The sequence below is a fragment of the Hipposideros armiger genome, unplaced genomic scaffold (genome assembly GCF_001890085.2).
Source record: "Hipposideros armiger isolate ML-2016 unplaced genomic scaffold, ASM189008v1 scaffold_0, whole genome shotgun sequence".
Classification (NCBI taxonomy): Eukaryota; Metazoa; Chordata; class Mammalia; order Chiroptera; family Hipposideridae; genus Hipposideros; species Hipposideros armiger.
The window spans coordinates 11,144,826-11,151,388 of record NW_017731350.1 but is presented as its reverse complement, the minus strand read 5'-3'; positions in this window follow the sequence as shown (position 1 = coordinate 11,151,388).

Genomic DNA, 6,563 nt, shown 5'->3' with positions numbered 1-6,563 from the left:
CTGATCTGCCTCACCCGGGAAGAGCGCAATGATGGTGCCAACTTGGGCCAGTGAAGCAATGTCCTCCACAACTAGATTGAAGAACAAAAGGACAACAACTTGTCTGTTCCCCTTCCCCCAATTCCCCAGCACTGTTCCCATCCCCCCAATTCTCCAATTAAAAAAAAAATCTTAAAGAATTAGAACACTTGCCAACTGGGTATATCTGGACCAATCACTTTGTGTTCTTGAGCTTAAATTTTACTTTCTTCAAAATGGGAATGAAAATAAGTCATAGTTTCAGGGTTGATATTTATTTGGCTCAAATGATACACTTTATATGACAACACATGTTAAAATGAGAAGTACCATTAAAATCAATTAATAAGTTATGTGATTAGTTATTAATAAACATTTGAGCTGATATCATTTAAGATAACACTCCAATCACTCAAAGAACCTTAATTGCCTTTTCTGTTCTGAAAATTTTCCAAAGAAGTTGATTTCCACAATTCAGGGAACTCTTTTAATATATAACAGCCCTAATTGTCAGAAAGAAAATCTTCAACCAATTTCCTAGAGATCTCTGTTAAAGGCAAACTCATGGATTGTGTTTGTTTAGTTTTTTTTTTTAAGTCAACCTAGAACAGATAAATTATCCAGTATTTTAATTCAATGTGCATCAATCTATTGTTTCTACTGCAAAATCTATTGTTTCCAATACAAGTAAGCCACAATCTACTTAATTACCTCACTTAACAAAATTTCAGTTTTATTTCAGATAAGACAATATTAACTGAGCTTGTGCCAAGTATTGAGGGTGCCAAAGGTACAATAGTAAGAGAAGCACGTCTGGCTTATAAATTAACATGGCTTATAACTATAACTCACCTACTAAATAGCTATAATAGCTAAAAAATACCACCGCCAGTTGCCAGAAGTCTCACTTCCATAATAAGATATTGGAAACAACCAGGAAGTAATGGTAAGTATAAACTGGAGAGATATCTTTCAGGTAGGATACAGTGTGGAAGATTATTTTTCCCACTTAGACCCACAGGTAATTACATAATAGCTCGCATAGAAACATTTATGGAAATTCCAACTGACCTTTCACAGTCCTCGCATATCTTGGGGTACTTGCTTTACTAACAATTGTCATCCCAGTAAACTTTAATTAAAAAGAAAAGATATCCACAATCAAAGGACTAGAAAAAGTTGCTGTATTTCATTGTTTGGGTAGAACACATCTGTTTTTAAAGGTTGATCCTTGAGCATTTTCTAATGGAGAATCTGAGAGCACTCCATAGGGAACTTGTCAGCACTGGTACCAGAAAGCTGTTGGTCAAAAAATGATGGAAGAGAGAGAGAGAGAGAGAGAGATGAACTTCAGGGCAGCCAGGTTGCATAACTTGATTGGTCACCATTCACCTTCTAGACTTCAGGAGGTTCCACTGAGGCAGACAACAACTTTGCACAGGCTGTAATTCTGGATCTGAATAGGAACTTCACCCAGGCCCTACTTTTTTGGGATCAGTACTTAATTAACAGCACAACCATTTCACAATTATATATATATATATAGATGCTCCTCGACTTATGATGGGGTTACCTCCTAATAAGCCCATTGTTAAGTTGAAAATATCCTAAGTCAAAAATGCGTTTAATAGAGCTCACCTACCGAATAGCACAGCTTAGCCTAGCCTATCTTAAAAGTGCTCAGAATGCTGACATTAGCCTATAGTTGGGCAGAATCATCTAATACAATGAATGCACTGTAAAGTATTGGTGATTTACCCTCGTGATCATGTGGCTGACTGGGAACTGTGGCTCACTGTCACTGCCCAAAATCACAGGAGGATCATACACATATGGCTGATTAAGGAAAACATCAAAATTCAAAATATGAAGTATGGTTTCTACTGAATGTATATCGTTTTTGCACCACTGTAAAGCTGAAAAATCGTAAGTTGTACCATTGTACATAGGGAAGCATATGTATGTATTTTATTTATAAATTAGCATATTTTACATGAATATGCAAATATACAGATGTTAATATATTTAGCAAACCTGCACATAACTCAATCTGTAGGCTAAACCTAGTTTTGAGTATTAAGTTAAACACACCCTACAGATATCAAGCATAGAAACCTGAACACGGTAGGTGGATTTCTTGGTTGGGTAGTTCAGTTACCAAGGTCTCATTGAGTTGATAAAACCATGTTCGGGTCAGCCAAGGTCTACCCTGTAAACCCGGGCTAAAAAGCAATTACAATATCCTGTCATGTGATTCATAGGTACTGCTGAATTTATCAATTAAGAGTTTGTATATTTGAATACTTAGCATTTTGTCCAATAGCTTAAAAAAAAGCACATGCTGATGATCAAAGGGTTAATGCCTTAGAATTTTATTTTGATACCAAATTATTCTAAGTCAACACAAGAGAACTCTATAAAAATATTTTGTTATGGAAGTGTCTCTCTGACTCCCAGAAACTTCTCTCAATGAATATCACTCCCCAAGGCTGCAATTTTCAGACTGTGCAAGCATAGATAATGGCTACTCATCGATCGTGTAACTCCCGGTGAAGAAGTGGTCTCAACTGTTCTTTCAAAGAGGTCAACAGGCTAGAAAAAAATGATTAAAGACAATAGCTTTAAGGTCTTTCTAAGGGGGCATGATTTTCCAGAAGCACCTTTTTTAACCCAGTAAGAATCCAATGTTGCTTTTGCCCAAGTAATTCTTTCAAATTCTTTTTAACTAGGCAGGTATTCCAACATTTTAGTTTGGAAATCAATTGATAAATAAATGTACATATGTGTATCCTCAAAATAAACATCCAGGTTAGACTCTATTATTCTATCCATTCATTTAAAGAACTCGTTGCTCAGTGCTTATAAGGTACCAGACAGTGATCCAGGTGCTGGAATTCAACACTGAACAGAGAGACAAAGACCATGCATTTCATGAAATTTATGTTCTAGTATGGAAGACAGAACTAACCAACAAAGATATTTTAATGTGTCAGATGATAGAGGGTTATAAAGAAAAACAGCAGAGTGGAGTGATAGTGACAGAACGATTTAAAAAGCATGAGTGTTGTTTTTTTACTAACAAAAGGACATGAAGAAAACATATGCAAAAAAATATAGCTAACATAGAACTTATATCTAGAACATATAAAGAATTTTTCAACTCAATATTAAGACAACAATCCAGTTTAAAAATAGGCTAATAACTTAACAGACATTTCAAACAGAAGGTATGCAAATGACTAATAAGTACATAAAAAGATGATCAACATCTATACTCATGGGGAAATGTAAATTAAAACTATAATAAGATACTACTACAAACCAAGTAGGATGGAGAAATTTTTTTAAAGACTTATAGTACCAAGCATTGGCAAGAATATGGAGTAGCAAAATTTCATTATTGTTAGTGAAAATGTAAAATGGAACAAATACTTTGGAAAATAGTTTGGCTTTTTCTTGTAAAATTAAACATAAGCTTACCCTATGACTCAAAATTCCACTCCTAATTAATTTACCCAAGAGGAATAAAAACATTTGTCCGTAGAAAAAGCTTGTGAGTAGTGTTCAGAGCAGCTTTATAGATAATAATAAAAAACCGGAAGTCTCCCCCTCCAAAAAAAAAATTTATAACAAAACACATCATCGTGAAACTGCAGAGCACCAAAGACAAAGAGAGGGTCTTCAGAGCCGCCAGAAAAAAATATTAACAGTGGTTGAAACTTGGGACAGGTACATGATGTTCATTGTTCTGTTCTAGTAACTTTTCTAAATATTTGAAAATGTCTGCACACACACCTAATATGTTGTAGTAGATGAACCAGAAAGAAGAGAGGTTATCTTCAAAAGAGTGTGTGTGGCTAAAAGAACTACCTAGTTCACACCAGGCCCTGTGCTAGGTGCTTGCCACTCAACTTCACAGAAGGTAAATAATATTATGCCCATGTTCCAGTAGGAAAACTGCAGGGGGTAGAAATCAAATGCCCATGGTCACAGAGCACAGAAGGGTTAGAGCCAGGTCTTGAATCCAGATCCTTTCAACTCTCAACTGGCATTCTTCCTCCAGCCCCTGACTGCCTTCAGGGCTGTCCCAGGACTGGCTGGGATACTGTGGGAGACATGAGCACTGGGATGTCTTCAATGTGCTCTGCAGACAAGGAGTAAAGAAAGGCCAGGCTGCTGCCCAGAGGGGGCGACAGTCCAAGGATGGGGCAGGTGCCTCATGATGAGTGATGGGGATCATAGGCTTCCGGTCAAGCTTGGGAGAAACTCAAATGCAGCCAAGAGTTCAGGAATGAAGGCATTCAAACATGCCACCCCAGAATATGCCACTTTGGCATATGATTGTTTTGACCTGATGGCACTTGACAAACAGCAGAGTTAGGGAGGCTCTCTGACCTCCCTTTTTCTACCCAATAGCAGATTCTAAGATTTCCCAGGAGAAAGGTGCCCTCCCTGCACCAGGAAGAGAAGAACATTCTTATCACTGGAAACTGGAATAGATGCCAAGATGGACCTCTACAAACAAACCTACTGAAATAGCCCGTATCTTCTATTAGCTTCCAGCATGTATTTCCTGGTCACTGTCACACAATTTACTGCCCCTAGCCCAAGCCCTTTAGTCTTGTCACATCCCCACAATTTATTGTCCTTTGTGTAAAAAAACATAAGCTTTTGGGCCTAACGGCTTCTTTAGGTCTTCATTTTACTTTTGAAGACTGCTGTGTAATTGCATAAATGTTAAATAAAATTTATATGCTTTTTTCCCTTGTTAATCTGTTTTATGTCCATTTAATTCTTAGTTCCAGTCATAGAACCTAAGAGGGTAGAAGGAAGTTTTTCCTCCCCTACAGGAGCAAAGCCAACTGTACCATAATATCTGATTTTTCTGGTTCCAAATTTCTTCCCTTACAGCTTTTTTTTTTTGTTTGTAATAATGCATACCTTTTTTTTTTTTTTTAAGATTTTATTGGGGAATTGGAAACAGTGCTGGGGAATTGGGGGAAGGGGAATAGACAAGTTGCTGTCATTTTTCTTTGTTGTTGTTCTTCAGTCTAGTTGTAGAGGACGTTGCTTCACTGGCCCAAGTTGGCACCATCATTGCGCTCTTCCCGGGCGAGGCAGATCAGTCGCCGGCTTCTGGACGGCCGCTCACTGCGGCTGCTGGCCGCTCACGCTGGCTGCTGGCTGCTGGCTACATATGGTAGCCCATGGCAACCCACTGCCACAGGGGCTGCAGCCTAGCTGTCGCTGGCGACTCACAGCAGCCCAGCTCCAGGTTGAGCTGTTGCTCAGCATCTTAGCTGTGGAGGGCAGTGTCACTGGCCCTCACATGTGGGATCCGAACCGGGGCCCTCTGGCGTCCCAAGCCAGTTCTTAACCATCGCGCCACTCGGCCGGCCCTCTTCCCTTACAGCTTAGTGCCCAGGAACAGCTCCTGGCATGCCACTCCAGTGAACTAAGCACATGTGAGCAATTGGAATAAAAAGTGCATGCACATGAAGACCTTCATGGTATCACTGACACTAGAAAACTCTTCTTAAGGGAAAGGGACTGCAAACCTTCCTTACGTTTGCACCATATCTGGTGAGGTTTTTAGAGTCAATTATTACTCATCCAAGGGCTGTGCAGTTAAATCAATACCCACTTGATAACCCCAGTGGAATGAATGCAAAGTATCATATAACCTTTACATTGCACGGTGTTCTCACATCTCTTCTCTCATGTACACTCCCACAGTTCTATGGTGTGCTGGGAAGAGCGATGGTCGTACCATGGCACGATGGACAGCAAACCCAGACAGCAAGAATACCTTTCCTAAGGTGACTCCACCATTTCTCCACTCACCAATCACTTACTAGTTAGGGAAGACACTTCACACAAGTTGTTTGGTTACGTCCCCCAACATCTTGAGAAGTAGAAACGACCCTCACTTTAGAATAGTATTTAATTCTAAAATGTATCTACAAAAACACAGGCCAAGAATGTCACAGACAGTTCGGACGATGACAAAGTGAGGGAGTTGGCAAATCTTTTCAGATACCAAGAATTATTATTATAAAGCCATGATCATGGAGACAATGCAGCATCAGTTCAAACAGAGTCAGATTAACAATTGGGCAGGACAGTGAGGACAAACTCGTGAGCCAGGATCAGACCCACACATATGTGGAGCTGGATTGATGGCAGAGTGGGTACTGCAAGTCAGGGGGGAAAAGGGTGGAATTTTAATAAATGATGTTGGGGCAATTGGCTATCTATATGACAGATATGATATTAGCCCCCCTACCTCACACCACACACAAAAGTCAGTTTCAAGTGAATTAAGTATGTAAGTTGAAATGCTTGAACTATAAAATATTTAGAATGAAGTACAAGAGAATATATATATATATATATATATATTAAAATATATATTTATAAAATATATTTATTATATATATATATATATATATTTTTTTTTTTTAGCTGAGCCATCCTGCCACCTGTTGGCAGCTCAGCGGCTGCTCAGCTCAGGCCGGGACTCGAACCGCTGTTGCTCAGAGCTC